The sequence below is a fragment of the Phyllobates terribilis genome, unplaced genomic scaffold, assembly GCF_046119375.1.
Source record: "Phyllobates terribilis strain yellow unplaced genomic scaffold, ASM4611937v1 Scaffold_3__8_contigs__length_932513732, whole genome shotgun sequence".
NCBI lineage: Eukaryota > Metazoa > Chordata > Amphibia > Anura > Dendrobatidae > Phyllobates > Phyllobates terribilis.
The window spans coordinates 838,989,408-839,008,563 of NW_027362763.1; positions in this window are offsets into that span (position 1 = coordinate 838,989,408).

A 19,156-nucleotide genomic window follows, 5' to 3' on the forward strand; every position below is an offset into this window, starting at 1 on the left:
TCCCAGTGAGGACGTGGCCTTAACCTCACTTCTGGCTTCCTCCAGCCAGGAGTTTCAGGCAGCTCTGCACTCAGATGCTAGCCTGGAGATGTTAAGGAGCCTCGCGGAGAAACCCACCTCCGAGTCGGATAAGGAGAGGGTATTCTGGGACCAAGGGAGGTTGTACCGGGAGACAGTTCCCTGTACACCCCAACAGGAGTGGCTGAGGGAAAGACAGCTGGTCGTCCCCTACCAATTCAGGGATGAGTTGTTGCGGGTCGCCCATGAAATTCCACTCGCTGGACACTTGGGGGTCAGCAAAACCAAGGCCCGGCTGTCTCATCACTTTTATTGGCCCAAAATGAGGACAGATGTGGTGAACTACTGTCGATCCTGTACTACGTGTCAAAGAGTGGGAAAGTCAGGGCCGGCCCCCAAAGCCCCCCTGATCTCTTTGCCAGTGATAGAGGAGCCTTTCCAGAGGATTGCTGTGGACATTGTGGGACCACTGGCCATACCCAGCAGCTCTGGAAAACGATTCATCCTTACCGTGGTAGACTATGCTACTCGGTATCCGGAGGCAGTAGCCCTGTCCTCAATTAGGGCGGATAAGGTGGCGGATGCCCTCTTGGCCATCTTTTCGCGAGTAGGATTTCCCAGGGAGATGCTTACCGACCAGGGGACTCAGTTCATGTCACGCTTAATGGAGGCCCTATGTAAGAAAATGCAGGTGCAGCATCTGGTATCGAGTGCGTATCACCCACAGACCAATGGTTTGTGTGAGCGATTCAACGGTACCCTCAAACAGATGTTAAAAATGCTGGTTGAGACCCAGGGTCGCGACTGGGAGCGTTACCTCCCACACCTGCTATTTGCTTACAGAGAGGTTCCACAGGCCTCGACGGGGTTCTCCCCCTTTGAGCTCCTGTATGGCAGGCGTGTCCGAGGACCCCTTGGGTTGATAAGGGAATTCTGGGAAGAAGAGCCGAGCTCCCCAGGAGTGTCCATCATGGAGTATGTCATGCGCTTCCGTGACAAGATGCAGACCTTGACGCAGTTGGTGCATGACAACATGGCGCAAGCCCAGGCTGACCAGAAGCATTGGTACGACCAGAACGCCCGAGAACGGACCTACCAGGTGGGTCAGAAGGTGTGGGTGCTGGTCCCCGTACCAAAGGACAAGCTTCAGGCGGCCTGGGAAGGCCCGTACGTCATTCACCAACAGCTCAACCCGGTCACCTACGTGATCACACTTGACCACGAGCGGGGTAGGCGGAAGGCGTTTAACGTTAATATGATGAAGGCTCATCAAGAACGTGGAACCTGCGTCCTACCGGTCTGCAACCTGCCCGAGGATGGGGAGGATGACCCCCTCTTGGACATGCTCGCCCAAGCGAAGGCCAGCGGGTCCCTAGAGGATGTAGAGCTAAGCGACTTGCTATCCGCAGACCAGAGGTCTCAGATGCAAGCAGTGCTGAAACCCTTCCAAGCAGTGTTCACCAACCTGCCTGGCAGGACTGAAGTGGCGGTCCATGAAGTGGACACCGGGAATCATGCCCCACTCCGGCGGACAGCCTATCGAATCTCCGACGAGGTGCAGCATGTCATGCGCCAGGAGGTCGAGGAGATGCTGCAGTTGGGGGTGATTAAGCGGTCCAAGAGCGCGTGGGCCTCACCTGTAGTCCTGGTGCCTAAGAAGGACCGGACCACCCGGTTCTGTGTGGACTACAGGGGGCTCAACGCTATCACCGCCTCTGACGCACAACCAATGCCACGCATTGAGGAGCTGCTGGAGCGGTTAGCCAGCGTGAGCTATCTCTCCATTATGGATTTGAGTCGGGGATATTGGCAGATTCCCTTGAGCCCCGGGGCCCAGGAGAAGTCCGCCTTTATCACCCCCTTCGGATTGTATGAATCCACGGTCATGCCCTTCGGCATGAATAATGCCCCTGCCACGTTCCAGCGAATGGTCAACCACCTGCTCCAGGGACTGGAGAGGTACGCAGTGGCGTACCTGGATGACATTGCCATCTTCAGTCCCACCTGGGAGGATCACCTCAAGCATCTGCAGCAGGTACTCGGGCGCATTCACCAGGCGGCCTTGACCATCAAGCCGGGAAAGTGCCAGATGGGCATGAACGAGGTCCACTACCTGGGGCACCGGGTAGGTGGGGGTACTCTGAAGCCAGAGCCTGGGAAGGTGGACGCTATTGTGTCCTGGCCCACCTCCAGGACCAAGAAGCAGGTGCAGTCCTTCTTGGGCACCGCAGGGTACTATAGACGCTTTGTGCAGGACTATAGTAGCCTTGCGAAGCCCTTGACAGACCTCACCAGGAAGAGCCTACCCCATTCCGTCAAATGGACGGATGAATGCAAGGTGGCCTTTAGGGCTTTGAAGACTGCCCTGAGCAGCTCTCCTGTACTAAAGGCGGTCGACGGCACACAGCCACTCTTAGTACAGACCGACGGCAGTGAGTTTGGCCTCGGTGCTGTACTCAGCCAGGTCGACTCGGGGAACCAAGAACACCCCGTGTTGTACCTAAGCCGGAAACTGCTGCCGAGGGAAGTGGCCTATTCCACCATAGAGAAGGAGTGCCTGGCCATTGTATGGGCCCTCAACCGCTTACAGCCTTACTTGTACGGGCCCCTTCACTGTCGTGACTGACCACAACCCCCTGAGTTGGCTGCACACCATGTCAGGTGCCAACGGAAGGTTGTTACGCTGGAGCCTCACCCTCCAGCAGTACGACTTTACCGTTCAACACCGCAAGGGCAGCGAGCATGGCAATGCCGATGGGTTGTCCCGGTGAGGGGAGCCTCCAGACATACGCTTGGAGGAGTACCAGAAGGTCCTACCTCCATAGCGCAGTCTAAAAGGGGGAGGTGTCAGGCAAAAGGCATTTTTGCCCGAGTTTTAAAAAATGAGAGATGTTTTTAAAAAAGAAAACCCCCCCATCCCCTATTCGTTTGTAAGAAGACATAGAGAACTGCAGTGCTGACCCACACCCTAAGAATTTTTATTAGCGTCGTAAACTCTCAGTGTAGCACAGCTTCTAGCTCAAACTAGATTATTCCCTCCAAAATTGCCATTGTTTAAAAGCTTGTACAGTTAATGTAGAATTTAAAAAACGCACATGACGGTTACTAATCCAGGGAACACATTTTTGGAATGTTCACATCTGCCTGGTCACAATGATATATTTTTCATAACTGAGATACCCCCAGAAATCGAGGAATTGGTTTCTTAGCTTCTGAGCATCATAGAGAGGTCCTGTTTAATATCCATCTGCATGAAAATTAGTGACGGCCAACATGATGTCTCCATCTTGGATGTGGGACCCCCCCACACCAAGATATGAAATCTGTAGGTTTCTATGTTCTATGCAGCTGGGCGGTTTCACAAAACCGAGCCCCCGTGTGAGGTAGACAAAATGGGCGGTTCCTAATAATTTGGCCCTGTTACTAAAAAGCAAATCGGCCATTTTCAGGTCATTCTTCTTAGGGACGTCGAACGCACGCACATCACACGGCGTAAGAAGAATCACCTCTAATTTCCGGGGAGCCGTCCCCCCCACAGAATCTGAGACCATCACCTTGTGAAGCAGGTTTTGCTATTACTTATCCCTTTTATTTTAATAACTGTTGATGCATACATGTAAATTGTCTCCTTTATAATATCTTGTATATATTTTGTAAACACTGCCCCCCTTTTGGGAGTAAATCATTAATTATTTACCAGTTTCTTTCTTCTTGTCCTATGTCGAGCAAACACGTTCCTCACTCGCTAATTCACGTTACCTACCAGGTACCCGATCCACCTGTTAAGCGATCGGTGGTGGCAGTATACCAGTATTTATGTGATATTGTGGTTTGAGGGTGGCTGGTCGGAGGTATATATACGTTCCTGGAAGGAACTGGTGGTATATATACGTCCTGTCACATCACGTGCCGCAATAGTCGACATAAATTAGAGCAGCTGCACCCGTGCTTATCCTCTGTCAATACCGTGTTTGACCAGCAGGATAAGGGGGCGCCAGTGAGCTGCAAGGTCTGACCCAAGAGTGGGTGTTGTTTTCATAACACTACTCCATCCGGTTTGCGTTTAGTTGGACCATCATTTATTTTTCAACAGGACAGTGACCCCAAACACACCTCCAGGCTGTGTAAGGACTATTTGACCAAGAAGGAGAGTGATGGGGTGCTACGCCAGATGACCTGGCCTCCACAGTCAACAGACCTGAACCCAATCGAGATGGTTTGGGGTGAGCTGGACCCCAGAGTGAAGGCAAAAGGGCCAACAAGTGCTAAGAATCTCTGGGAACTCCTTCAAGATTGTTGGAAGACCATTTCCGGTGACTACCTCTTGAAGCTCATCAAGAGAATGCCAAGACTGTGCAAAGCAGTCATCAAAGCAAAAGGTGGCTACTTTGAAGAACCTAGAATATAAGACATATTTTCAGTTGTTTCACACTTTTTTGTTAAGTATATAATTCCACATGTGTTAATTCATAGTTTTGATGCCTTCAGTGTGAATGTACAATTTTCAAAGTCATGAAAATACAGAAAAATCTTTAAATGAGAAGGAGTATCCAAACTTTTGGTCTATACTGTATATATATATATATATATATATATATATATATATATATATACCGTATAAATACAACATCTCAGTACCAATGCTGTCTGGCTGATGTTTTGGTCACTTTTGAATGTTGGTTGTGCTTTCACACTCGTGGTAGCATGAGGCAGACTCTACAACCCACAGAAGCTGCTCAGGTAGGTAGTGCAGCTCATCCAGGATGGCACATAAATGCGAGCTGTTGCAAGAAGGTTTGCTGTGTCTGTCAGCGTAGTGTCCAGAGGCTGGAGGCGCTACCAGGAGACAGGCCAGTACACCAGGAGACATGGAGGGGGCCGTAAGAGGGCAACAACCCAGCAGCAGGACCACTACCTCCGCCTTTGTGCAAGGAGGAACAGGAGGAGCACCGCCATAGTCCTGCAAAATGACCTCCAGCAGGCCACAAATGTGCATGTGTCTGCACAAATGGTTAGAAACCAACTCCATGAGGGTGGTATGAGGGCCCAACGTCCACAGATGGGGGTTGTACTCACAGCCCAACACCGTGCAGGACTCTTGGCATTTGCCACTGAACACCAAGATTGGCAAAGTCCCCACTGGTGTCCTGTGCTCTTCATAGATGAAAGCAGGTTTACACTGAGCACATGTGACAGACGTGATAGAGTCTGGAGACGCGCGTGGAGAGTGATCTGCTGACTGCAATATCCTTCAGCATGACCGGTTTGGCAGTAGGTCAGTAATGGTGTGGGGTGGCATTTCGTTGGAGGGCCGCACAGCCCTCCATGTGCTCGCCAGAGGTAGCCTAACTGCCATTAGGTACCGAGATGAGATCCTCAGACCCCTGGTGAGACCATATGCTGGTGCGGTTGGCCTTGGGTTCCTCCTAATGCAGAATAATGCCAGACCTCATGTGGCTGGAGTGTGTCAGCAGTTCCTGCAAGATGAAGGCATTGAAGCTATGGACTGGCCTGCCCGTTCCCCAGACCTGAATCCGATTGAGCACATCTGGGACATCATGTCTCGCTCCATCCACCAAGGTCACGCTGCACCACAGACTGTCCAGGAGTTGGCGGATGCTTTAGTCCAGGTCTGGGAGGAGATTCCACAGGAGACCATCTGCAACCTCATCAGGAGCATGCTTAGGCATTGTAGGGAGGTCATACAGGCACGTGGAGGCCACACACAATACTGAGCCACATTTTGACTTGGTTTAAGGACATTATATCAAAGTTGGATCAGCCTGTAGTGTGTTTTTCCACTTTAATTTTGGGGGTGACTCCAAATCCGGGCCTCCATTGGTTAATAAATCTGATTTCCATTGATGATTTTTGTGTGATTTTGTTGTCAGCGCATTCAACTTTGTACAGAACAAAGTATTCAATGAGAATATTTCATTCATTCAGATCTAGGATGTGTTGAGTGTTCCCTTTATTTTTTTGAGCAGTATATATATATATGTATTGTGGCAAGAAGACTCACTGGGCTGCAGTTGGAAGTAGACACATGAACGGTTTCGGCTGCAGGTTTATTTTAGCAGCATAAGGCACTGCAGACTTCAGCAAAATAAAACTTAGCCTTGCTGGCATAAAGGTAAAACAAAAAGATAAAGGATAACACAGCCCATGTGTGTACAGGTTTGCCTGTACCTCTTTGCAGCAAACTTCAGCTCCTCCTGAGCTGAGACTCCACAGCCTGGAGACTTGTCTTTCCAGACTCACTAACAACAGAAAAAAAAACAGGACTGAGTATTTAAACTTGCTCAGCCACACCCTGAGTTCACACAGGCTAGCAGCTGGAGTGACACATACCTCCCTTCGAATATAACACCAGTGACTCTGTCACATATTCCCACCCTCTGCACAAAGCAGGGGTTTGGGCACCTTCAGACACCAAGCAGGGAATACTGGAGAGGGCATCAGCATTAGCGTGTAACTTCCCGGGTCTATGTTCCACGTGAAAATTAAAGTCTTGGATTCCTAAGAACCACCTAGTTACCTGGGCATTCTTACCTTCCTTTTCCCTCAACCATCTCAAAGGGGCATGGTCTGACACCAATTTAAACTTTCGGCCAAGTAGGTAATATCTTAGCTTGTCTATGGTTCATTTTATGGCTAAGCATTCTTTCTCCACAATGGCAGAATTTTTCTCGCAGGACGAGAGCTTCTGGCTCATATACAGGATGGGATGCTCTTCCCCATTTATCTCCTGCAACAGCACAGCTCCTAGGCCAACTTCTGAGGCGTCTGTCTGGAGCACAAATTCTTTAGTAAAGTCTGGGGCAACCAGGACCAGCTGCTTGCACAGTGCCAGCTTCAGCGGCTAGAACGTCATCTCAGTTTCAGCTGACTATTTCACCATCATTGATTTAGTGCCTTTCAGAAGATCCATCAGTGGTACGGCAATCATGGCAAAATTTTGGATAAACCGCCGGTAATATCCCACGATTCCAAGAAACGCACTCATCTGCTTCTTGTAGAGTGGTTGTGGCCAGTTCTGAATTGCCGCGATTTTATTGACCTGTGGCTTTATTTCGCCTCTCCCGATGACATAGCCTAAGTACTTGGCCTCCTCCTTTCCTATAGCACATTTTTTCGGATTTATAGTAAATTCCGCCATCCTCAGAGCATTCAGAATCGCCTGTACATTTAGCAGATGTCTAGCCCAGTCTGGGCTAAAGACTACAATGTCATCAAGGTAGGCTGTGGCAAACTTCTTATGTGGGCCGAGGACGCAATCTATGGCCCTCTGGAAGGTGGCTGGGGCCCCCTGCAGTCAGAAAGGCATTTGGGTGTACTGAAAGCACCCATCAGGTATTGAGAAAGCTGTTTTCTCCTTGGCCCTCTGGGACATGGGGAACTGCCAGTAGCCCTTCGTCAAGTCGAGGGTGGTAATATATCTCGCAGGTCCAAACCTCTCAATGAGTTCATCAACGTGGGGCATCGGGTATGCGTCACACTTGGATACCTCATTCAGCTTGTGGTAGTCGTTACGAAATCTCCACTCCCCGTCGGGCTTCGGCACGAGAATGATAGGACTCGAACATTCACTCTTTGATTCCTATATCACCCTGAAGTCGAGCATCCTCTTGCCTCGGCTGAGATTACCTCACAGCGGGCTTCAGGAATCCTATAAGGTTTAAGGTTTACCTTAACATACGTGTCCTTCAGCATGTCATGCTTGACCACATGCGTATATCCTGGCAACTCCGAGAACAGGTCATAGTTCTGTTGCAGTAGCTCTCTACATTGTTGCTTCTGTGCCGGCGATGGAGTCTCTGCTATCGAGACGTCCTCGACTTTGGCTTTGGGACTGGCACCCAAACAAGGAGCCCCCAGCGTTTCCAGATCTCGCCATGGCTTGAGCAAGTTAGTGGTACACTTGGTGCGGCTTTATTCGGCCAGGCTGGTGAACTTTGTAGTTCACTTTGCTGAGTTTTTCCACCACCTCATACGGGCCTTGCCACTTGGCCAGGAACTTGCTCTCAATGATGGGAATAAGCACCATAACGCGTGATCCCCAGGTTGGAACTGTTTCAGCTTCACTGATTGCTTATAGACTCTTGTCTGGGCCTCATGTGCCTGGAGGAGATGCTCATTCACGATAGGCATCACTTTCACCATTCTCTCCTTCATCTGGGTGACATGTTCTATGATGCTCTGGTGGGGCGTAACCTCGACATCCCAGGTTTCCTTGGCAATATCCAGGCACCCTCGCGGATGTCGTCCATACAATAGCTCAAACGGGGAGAAACCCATAGAGGCTTGTGGGACCTCTCTTACCGAGAAGAGCAGGAACAGTAGCAGGTAGTCCCAGTCACAACCATCCTTCTCTAAGACCTTTTTGAGCATTGCTTTTAAGGTTTTATTAAAGTGCTCCACCAGGCTGTCTGTTTGCGAATGGTAAAAGGAGGTTCGCAGCTGGGTAATCTGAAGGACTTTACACAGCTCCTTCATTACCTTGCTCATGAACGGGGTTCCTTGGTCCGTTAGTGTCTCCTTCAGAAGTCTGGTCCTGGCAAATATATGGACAAGTTCCCAGGCTATGCTCTTATTCAACAAGTTCCTCGGTTGTACAGCTTCCGAGTACTGGGTCGCATAGTCCATGACCACCAGGATGTATTGGTGGCCATGTGCCCATTTAACGAAGGGCCTTACTAGGTTCATGGCAATCCTCTCAAAGGAGATTTCTATCACAGGTAGGGGGATTAAAGGACTATGGAAGTGGGAAGAGGGGGTGGCTATCTGGCAGGTGGGGCAGGACCTACATTAGTTCAGGATCTCCCGGTAACACCCTGGCCAATAAAACCTCCTCAATATCCTCTCCTGAGTTTTCTCAACCCCCAGGAGTCCCTTCAGAACATGTGAATGGGTCATATCTAATACCCTTCATCGGTATGGCCCTGGAGCTAACAGCTGCTCCACTATCTCATCACCCCTTGGTTTGGTCACCTGATACAATAACTTCCCTTGAACTGCGAAGTGTGGGTACCTCGTTTCTGCCTCCATCTCTTGAGCAACCCCATTACAGACAGTAACATTGTCCCATGCCCCCTTCAAGGTCAAGTCCCGAACTTGAGCAGACCCAAAGTTGGCACCTCTAACTCAAGGAGGCCGGCCTCCTTGGTCTCAGTCTCATCCTCATCACCGGCAAGGACACACAATGGGAACTCATCCCCTTCAGATGTTGACGAGGATATTTCCCTAGGGACCTGGATTTTGTCCACGTGTCTCAGTCCAGTTCTTTTCCCACACAAGTCCTAGAACAAAGGAAAATCATGCCCCAATATGATGGGATGTATCAGGTACCTGACCACCCTGAACTCGTAGGATTGGGCACCACAGTCTGTTCTCACTGACACTCTGGCCACAGGGTAGTCCTTGGCATACCCATGTATTTAGCGAATGCCCAGGAATCAGCTGGTGCAGAAGGTTGGCGCTGATCAGGGTCACCAGACTCCCTGAGTCCAATAGTCCAAATACCATCACCCCATTAATGGACACGGCACATGCCTGCGAGCCCTCACCAGGTTGACCATCCATGCTTCAAGCCGGATAGGCATAATAGGAACAACACCGGCCTAGGCTGCAGTCCATTGGTTCAGGGGACATATGGCACCGGGCGGCTATGGGATTATGATATCGCCAACATACCACATCCCTCCTTTTCACCAATTGCTGGATAACTACCCTTTCATCACATCCCTCACAGCAGTCTTTGCAGGGCCCTCAGTGGGATTGGGATGACCCCCGTTTGTGACTCTAGACCCCTTACGTGGTGAGCCCACCCCTCTTTGGGTACTCCAGTAAGGCGAATTGACTATGTCCGGTTTCCCAAGGGATTTTTCGACCACTTGGTACCTCTCTACCAGGCCAATGAGGTTGTCCGCATTCCGAGGGTTGCCTTTGGCAACCCAGGTCTGCACCGGCCTCGGTAGGGAATGTATGAACCTATCCATCACCACACGTTCAAGCATATCGGCAGGAGAGGAAGACTCTGGCTGCAGCCATTTCTGGACTAGATGTAGCAAGTCAAACATCTGTGAGAGAGGGGGTTTATCGCCAGCATTTGTGCTCTGACAGACATAGTCACTCCCGAGCGTGCCAGTATCTCTGTCTTTAATTTGGCTTACTCCTGTGCATCCTGTAGGGCCAGGTCATAGTAGGCCTTTTGAGGTTCACCCACTAAATAGGGGGCCAGCACCTCCACCTACTTCTCCTGTGGCAGATTTTTCTGCTCTGCTACCCTTTCGAACACAGTCAGAAATGCCTCAACATCATCCCATAGGGTCATCTTTTGCAATGCATGCCTTACTGCCTTCCGGACGTATGACACATCACCTGGACTTGGCTGAGAGGCGGCCTCCCTGCTGCGGATCTCCCCTGCTAAGAGGTCCATCTGCCGTTGCTGCTGTTAGATCTGCTACATGAAGAGTTTATTGGTTTCTTGCTGTGCTTGCTGGCTCTGCAACTGCTGCTCTCATTGCTGGTGTAGAAGCTCCTGGTGCTGCTGCTGCATGTTCTGTTGGCTCTGCAAGTGCTGCTGATGTTGCTGTTGTTGGCTCTGAAGCAAGTGCTTGAGGAGCTCCTCCATGCTGCTGGACATTTCTGGCTGGCTGGCTGGCTGCCTTTACCCAGGACATCCTCCGATCTTTGTGGCAGGTACATGTGTTCCTGGAATCTTGTCCGCATTCTCCACCAACTGTGGCAAGACGACTCACTCAGCTGCAATCGGAAGTAGACACAGGAACGGTTTCGGCTGCAGGTTTATTTTAACATCATGAGGCACTGCAGGCTTCAGCGAAATAAAACTTAGCCTTGCTGGCATGAAGGTAAAACAAACAGGTTCGCCTGTACCACTTTGCAGCAAACTTCAGCTCCTCCTGAGCTGAGACTCCACAGCCTGGAGACTTGTCTCTCCAGAGTCACCAACAACAGAAAAAAAAAACAGGACTGAGCATTTAAACTTGCTCAGCCACACCCTGTGGGGGGAAGTAGTATGAATGGCTTCCCACCCTTTTTGCGATTCACAAAAAAACACACTGTTTAAGTGAGTTAACCTCCAGCACATGTATATATATATATTATATATATATACAGTACAGACCAAAAGTTTGGACACACCTTCTCATTTAAAGATTTTTCTGTATTTTCATGACTATGAAAATTGTACATTCACACTGAAGGCATCAAAACTATGAATTAACACATGTGGAATTATATACTTAACAAAAAAGTGTGAAACAACTGAAAATATGTCTTATATTCTAGGTTCTTCAAAGTAGCCACCTTTTGCTTTGATGACTGCTTTGCACACTCTTGGTATTCTCTTGATGAGCCTCAAGAGGTAGTCACTGGAAATGGTCTTCCAACAATCGTGAATGAGTTCCCATAGATGCTTAGCAGTTGTTGGCCCTTTTGCCTTCACTCTGCAGTCCAGCAAACTCCAAACCATCTCGATTGGGTTCAGGTCTGGTGACTGTGGAGGCCAGGTCATCAGGCGTAGCACCCCATCACTCTATTTCTTGGTCAAATAGCCCTTAACCCGCCTGGAGGTGTGTTTGAGGTCATTGTCCTGTTGAAAAATAAATGATGGTTCAACTAAACGGAAACCGGATGGAATAGCATGCTGCTGCAAGATGCTGTGGTAGCCATGCTGGTGCAGTATGCCTTCAATTTTGAATAAATCCCCAACAGTGTCACCAGCAAAGCACCCCCACACCATCACACCTCCTCCTCCAGGCTTCACGGTGGAACCAGGCATTTAGAGTCCATCCGTTCACCTTTTCTGCGTCGCACAAAGACACGGTTGTTGGAACCCAAGATCTCAAATTTGGACTCATCAGACCAAAGCACAAATTTCCACTGGTCTAATGTCCATTCCTTGTGTTCTTTAACCAAAACAAGTCTCTTCTGCTTGTTGCCTGTCCTTAGCAGTGGTTTCCTAGCAGCTATTTTACCATGACGGCCTGCTGTACAAAGTTTCCTCTTAACAGTTGTTGTAGAGATGTTTCTGCTGCGAGAACTCTGTGTGGCATTGACCTGGTCTCTAATCTGAGCTGCTGTTAACCTGCGATTTCTGAGGCTGGTGACTCGGATAAACTTATCCTCAGAAGCAGAGGTGACTCTTGGTCTTCCTTTTCTGGGGCGGTCCTCATGTAAGCCAGTTTCTTTGTAGCGCTTGATGGTTTTTGCAACTGCACTTGGGGACACTTTCAAAGTTTGCCCAATTTTTCGCACTGACTGACCTTCATTTCTTAAAGTAATGATGGCCACTCATTTTTCTCTACTTAGCTGCTTTTTTCTTGCCATAATACAAATTCTAACAGTCTATTCAGTAGGACTATCAGCTGTGTATCCATCTGACTTCTGCACAACACAACTGATGGTCCCAACCCCATTTATAAGGCAAGAAATCCCACTTATTAAACCTGACAGGGCACACCTATGAAGTGAAAACCATTTCCGGTGACTACCTCTTGAAGCTCATCAAGAGAATGCCAAGAGTGTCCAAAGCAGTCAGCAAAGCAAAAGGTGGCTAATTTGAAGAACCTAGAATATAAGACATATTTTCAGTTGTTTCACACTTTTTTGGTAACTATATAATTCCACATGTGTTAATTCATAGTTTTGATGCCTTCAGTGTGAATGTACAATTTTCAAAGTCATGAAAATACAGAAAAATCTTTAAATGAGAAGGTGTGTCCAAACTTTTGGTCTATACTGTATATGTTTATGAAACTCCAGCAATTTATAAAGCATGTTGCTTCAGAATGTGTCTCTTGATAGTTACTTCTCTTACAAACTTATTTATATTAGTAAAAGTGGAGAAAAGATCTAAATTAGTATCAGGAACAAAATTCAGTCCACGAAAAAAATTGTCCACCTGATGCAAAGACAAATTTCTAGAGGACAAATTAGGCATTTACAGAGTCTTTATCCTGAATTATTTTTTCAGTCAGTGAGTTATCATACCTCTAGTGCTTTCGACAATATGCTTTTGTTGACTTTTTCCTTTTCTTGTTACATTTAGATTTTCTTTTTATAGTAAGACACCTTCACCTTGGGAAGAAATAGAATCTTAATTTAAATCCTCATTGACAACATCAGACTAATCAAGTTCAGAAAAGTGAAATTAACATAACGTCTTGGAGAGTATATTTATATACAGCACAGACCAAAAGTTTGGACACACCTTCTCATTTAAAGATTTTTCTGTATTTTCATGACTATGAAAATTGTACATTCACACTAAAGGCATCAAAACTATGAATTAACACATGTGGAATTATATACTTAACAAAAAAAGTGTGAAACAACTGAAAATATGTCTTATATTCTAGGTTCTTCAAAGTAGCCACCTTTTGCTTTGATGACTGCTTTGCACACTCTTGGCATTCTCTTGATGAGCTTCAAGAGGTAGTCACCGGAAATGGTTTTCACTTCACAGGTGTGCCCTGTCAGGTTTAATAAGTGGGATTTCTTGTCTTATAAATGGGGTTGGGACCCTCAGTTGAGTTGTGCAGAAGTCAGGTGGATACACAGCTGATAGTCCTACTGAATAGACTGTTAGCTGCTTTTTTCTTGCCATAATGCAAATTCTAAGTAAAGAATAACGAGTGGCCATCATTACTTTAAGAAATGAAGGTCAGTCTATCCGAAAAATTGGGAAAACTTTGAAAGTGTCCCCAAGTGCAGTTGCAAAAACCATCAAGCGCTACAAAGAAACTGGCTCACATGAGGACCGGCCCAGGAAAGGAAGACCAAGAGTCACCCCTGCTTCTGAGGATAAGTTTACCGAGTCACCAGCCTCAGAAAGCGTAAGTTAATAGCAGCTCAGATTAGAGACCAGGTCAATGCCACACAGAGTTCTAGCAGCAGACACATCTCTTCAACAACTGTTAAGAGGAGACTTTGTGCAGCAGGCCTTCATGGTAAAATAGCTGCTAGGAAACCACTGCTAAAGACAGGCAACAAGCAGAAGAGACTTGTTTGGGCTAAAGAACACAAGGAATGGACATTAGACCAGTGGAAATCTGTGCTTTGGTCTGATGAGTTCAAATTTGAGATCTTTGGTTCCAACCACCGTGTATTTGTGCGACGCAGAAAAGGTGAACGGATGGACTCTACATGCCTGGTTTCCACCGTGAAGCATGGAGGAGGAGGTGTGATGGGGTGGGGTGCTTTGCTGGTGACACTGTTGGGGATTTATTCAACATTGAAGGCATACTGAACCAGCATGGCTACCACAGCATCTTGCAGCGGCATGCTATTCCATCCGGTTTGCGTTTAGTTGGACCACCATTTATTTTTCAATAGGACAATGACCCCAAACACACCTTCAGGCTGTGTAAGGGCTATTTGACAAAGAGGGAGAGTGATGGGGTGCCACGCCAGATGACCTGGCCTCCACAATCACCAGACCTGAACCTAATCGAGATGGTTTGGGGTGAGCTGGACCGCAGAGTGAAGGCAAAAGGGCCAACAAGGGCTAAGCATCTCTGGGAACTCCTTCAAGATTGTTGGAAAACCATTTCGAGAGACTGCCTCTTGAAGCTCATCAAGAGAATGCCAAGAGTGTGCAAAGCAGTCATCAAAGCAAATGGTGGCTACTTTGAAGAACCTAGAATATAAGACATATTTTCAGCTGTTTCACACTTTTTTGTTAAGTATATAATTCCACATGTGTTAATTCATAGTTTTGATGCCTTCAGTGTCAATGTACAAATTTCATAGTCATGAAAATACAGAAAAATCTTTATATGAGAAGGTGTGTCCAAACTTTTGGTCTGTACTGTATTTTATATATTTGTCTTTTTAATACATATCTGAATTTACATACATTGCTTCATGAAAAATACATTTGTATACTGTATTTTCTGGCCAGGTTTATACTTCTTTGGATAGATGATATATCCTAATATTGTCATGAGACTGTTATTACATTTAACATTTTTGCTATTGTCAGGGTGTGCTGAAGTAAAATGTGCCAAATTCATTAATAGCATCTCTTAATGAAATTGCTGCAACTTTCAGCTGCTGCGCACTAGTGAGTACATGTTTGTCTTAACCCTTTCACCCTGAAGCCTGTCTTCAACTTCCTGACCAGGCCACTTTTTGGAATTCAGACCAGTGTCACTTTATGAGCTAATAACTCTTGAACGCTTTAACGGATACCAGTGATTATGAGACTGTTTTGTCGTGATATATTGTACTCTTGATAGTGCTAAAAGTTCTTTAATATAACTTGCGTTTATTTGTGAAAAAATCAGAAATTTGGCAAAAATGTTGAAAATTTTGCAATTTTCAAACTTTTAATCTTTATGCCCTTAAATCAGGAAGTTATGTCACACAAAATAGTTAATAAACAACATTTCCCACATGTCTAATTTACATCAGCACAATTTTGGAAGCACATTTTTTTGTTAGGAAGTTAGAAGGGTTACAAGTTGACTATCGATTTCTCATTTTTACAACAAAATTTATAAACCACTTTTTTAGGGACCACATCACATTTGAAGTGACTTTGAGGGGTCTATATGATAGAAAATACCCACCAGTGACACCATTCTAAAAACTGCACCCCTCAAGGTGCTCAAAATCACATTCAAGAAGTTTAATAAACCTTCAGGTGCTTCACAGGAATTAATGGAATGTGGAAGGAAAAAAATAAACATTTAACTAAAAAAAATATACTTTTTTCATTAAGACCCAATTTTTTTTACTTTCTCAAGGGTGACAGGAGAAAATGGACCCGAAAAATTTGTTGCACAATTTCTCCTGAGAACATTGATACCCCATATATGAAGGAAAACCACTGTTTTGGCGCACAGCAGGGTTCGGAAGAAAAGGATCACTATTTGACTTTTTGAATGTAAAATTTGCTGGCATAATTAGCGGACGTCATGTGGCTTTCGGAGAGCTCCTGATGTGTCTAAACAGTAGAAACTGCACACAAGTGACAACATTCTGGAAACTAGACCCATCAGGGAACTAAACTAGATGTGTGGTGAACACCTTGAACCCTCAGGTGTATCACAGAAGTTAACAACTTTGAACCGTGAAAATAAAAAAATCGAATTTTTCCCACAAAAATATTTTTTAGCCCCAAATTTTTGAATTTTCATAAGTGTAACAGGAGAAATTGCACCATATATTTTGTTTGTATGCAGATACCTCATGTGGGTGAAAACTACTGTTTGGGCACATGTCAGGGCTCAGAAAGGAAGGAGTGATGTTTTGGAATGCAGATTTTGATGGAATGGTCTGCGGGTGTCATGTCGCATTTGGAGAGCCCCTGATGTGCCTAAACAGTGGAAATCATCCATAAGTGACCCCATTTTTGAAACTAAACTCCTCAAGGCATTTATCTAGATGTGGTGAGCACCTTGAACCCACCAGTGCTTAACAGAATTTTACAATGTTGATCTGTGAAAATGAAAAAAAAAATATTTTTTCCACAAAAATTTTGTTTTAGCCCCAAATCTTTCCATTTTCACAAGTATAGCAGAAGAAAATGGACACGAAAATTTGTTGTGCAATTTCTCTTTAGTACACCAATACCATATGTGGTCTCAGAAGGGAAGAAGCGGCATATTGGAGTTCAGATTTTGCTGGACTGGTTTGAGGGGACCATGTCACATTGGTAGAGCCCCTAAGGTGCCAGAACAGCCGAAACCCCATAAGTGACCCAATTTTACAAACTACACCTTTCCATGAATTCATCTAGGGATGCAGTGATCATACTGACACCATAGGTGTGTCACAGCATTTTATACCATTGAGCAGCGAAGAAAACATAATTATATTTTTACGACCAAAATTTTGTTTTTGTTATGAACTGCAACTTAGAACTAAGGAATAGGAGGGAAAAGTTGTCCCTGCACTGAGACTCAGCTTAACCCTACGCTGGGGTGGGTGCCCTATTCCTTATGAATAGCCCCACCGAAACTCCTTCACTGAACTAAAACAAAGACCTGTAGGAATGGGAAAGGGGTCCCTAAAAGATTTAAGGACTAGAAGCAAAAGCAGGAGACCTCCTAACAGAAAAGTTAGTTGCAGAAACGAAGATTAAAGGGAACAAAACTGGTGGAACAAGAAGTCCCGGGATAACAATTGTCCAAAGCACAAAGAACTAAACAATGCTACTTAGCCAGAGCACAAGCGTAACAACACTGATGTCCAGCGGGTAATGGGAGCCAGGTGCTGAGTAATAAAGAGTGCAGAGATCACGTGACCAAGAAACCCAGCATCAGAGGAAAAGACTAGAAGCCAGCAAACCACAAAAAGATGGCCGATAGTAAAATAACATAGATTCTAACAGTTTTAGACCCCAGATTTCATTTTCACACTGGGAAATGGGTTAAAGTAGCACCAAAATTTGTTCCCCAATTTCTGCTGAATGTAGAATTACCCAATATGTGGCTGTGAAGTACTGCTTAGCCACATGGCGAGGGAATGAGCGCTATTTTCCTCCTAGAGCACAAATTTTCCCAGAATAGCTTGTAGATTCCATATACAGAGCCCCTAATTCCTAAAAGAGTAAAATCCCCCCTCAAATGACTCCATTTTGAAAACTATACCCCTTCAGGAATTTATCTACATGTGCAGTGATGATTTTGACTCCATGGGTATTTTCCAGAAACAAGCAGTAGTGGATGTTGCTGAGTGAAAATTGCAAACTGCCATTGTAGTGACCAGTATGTTGTAGTGACCAACTAGTACGTTTTAGTGTCTGTACATTGTGCCCAGCTCGTGCTTCTGGAGTTATGCACCCATAAATTAGGCGGGCTCTCATCGCTACAGAAATGCCAAACATGTTGTGACATGCAGAAGTAGTGCTGTTGCTTCCAAAGCATCCAGCAACTGTTACAAATAACACAAGCCCAGGAGACAGGAATTGTTGTGCTTCAGAAGCATCCAGCAACTAGAGGGGTAAACACAGCCACAGGAGACAGGGAGTGTTTTAGCAGAGCCCAAGGGGGATTGTGGGGAACTTGTTATTGTAGTCTGGCTGAAGCCAAAGAGAAAGGTGGTGTGTTATCTGGATCTGACAGAAGGCAACTGAACAGGATTCAGATCAGGAGAGAAACTAAACACAGGTCAGATAAACTCCCTGAACTAACAGTGCAGAGTATTATCAGGTGGGAAGATAAGAACTGGAAGGAATTGTGTCACAGGGATCATCTCCCTCATCAAACCCTCCCCCCTCCATCTCCATGCTGGATGAAGAATGCTGTGTACTATATTTGTCCTTGTGAAGGAAAAGCCTGTGGTTGTATATGCATTGAAGTGTGCTGCTAAAAGATCTAATCTATGCTGAATTATACTACTGAAGAGACTGTAATACTGTGTCTTGTGAAGAAACTACTGTATTGTTACTGGAGCCGGTTGCTCATGAAACTCAGACTGTACTTTAATGAAGATTGTTGCTGTAATATCCCTGAATTGCACTGGCCGTGCTTCAGATTAAATTCCACTGTTAAACTGTTGAAAAAGACTCTTGTCAGATGTGTCTGGTCAGCAATTGAATCTATCGTGTGCCTGAGAGAAGCTGCAGCCTATGGTCGCCCTCAGTAACCGTTCCCCCAGGATTCCAAAGAATTCATGAAACTTGTCTCGCCCTATCTGAACCTAGCGGCTTGCGTGTAACAATGTGAACGCTAAATATGATTTAGACACACTGGAGCTCAGAAGGGAGGGGGGCATTTAGATTTGGAAGCACAGAATTCGCTGAATTTCTTTTGGGGAGTGAGGAAAAATAGCGCTTTTCCAGAGCCTTTGTACTACCAGTAACGTGGAAGTTCCCTATATTTCCGATAACAGATGACGGACCTGAGTGGCTTTTTTTGTGATTGAGTTGAAGCTTTTATTGGGAACATTTTACCTAACATTTTGGATCACATTTATAAGTTGAGCACTTACTTTGTGGTTTCCATCTAAATCTCTGAGTGACATGACAGATGAAACCCCCAATGGATCCATTCACTACAATGAGGCAGCAATAAAATGTATTTATTGCATTCATATTTTTTATTTCTTTTTGTTCTTTATTTTTTTTATATTTTCACAGTTTGTATTACCTTTTCTTTTACTTTTT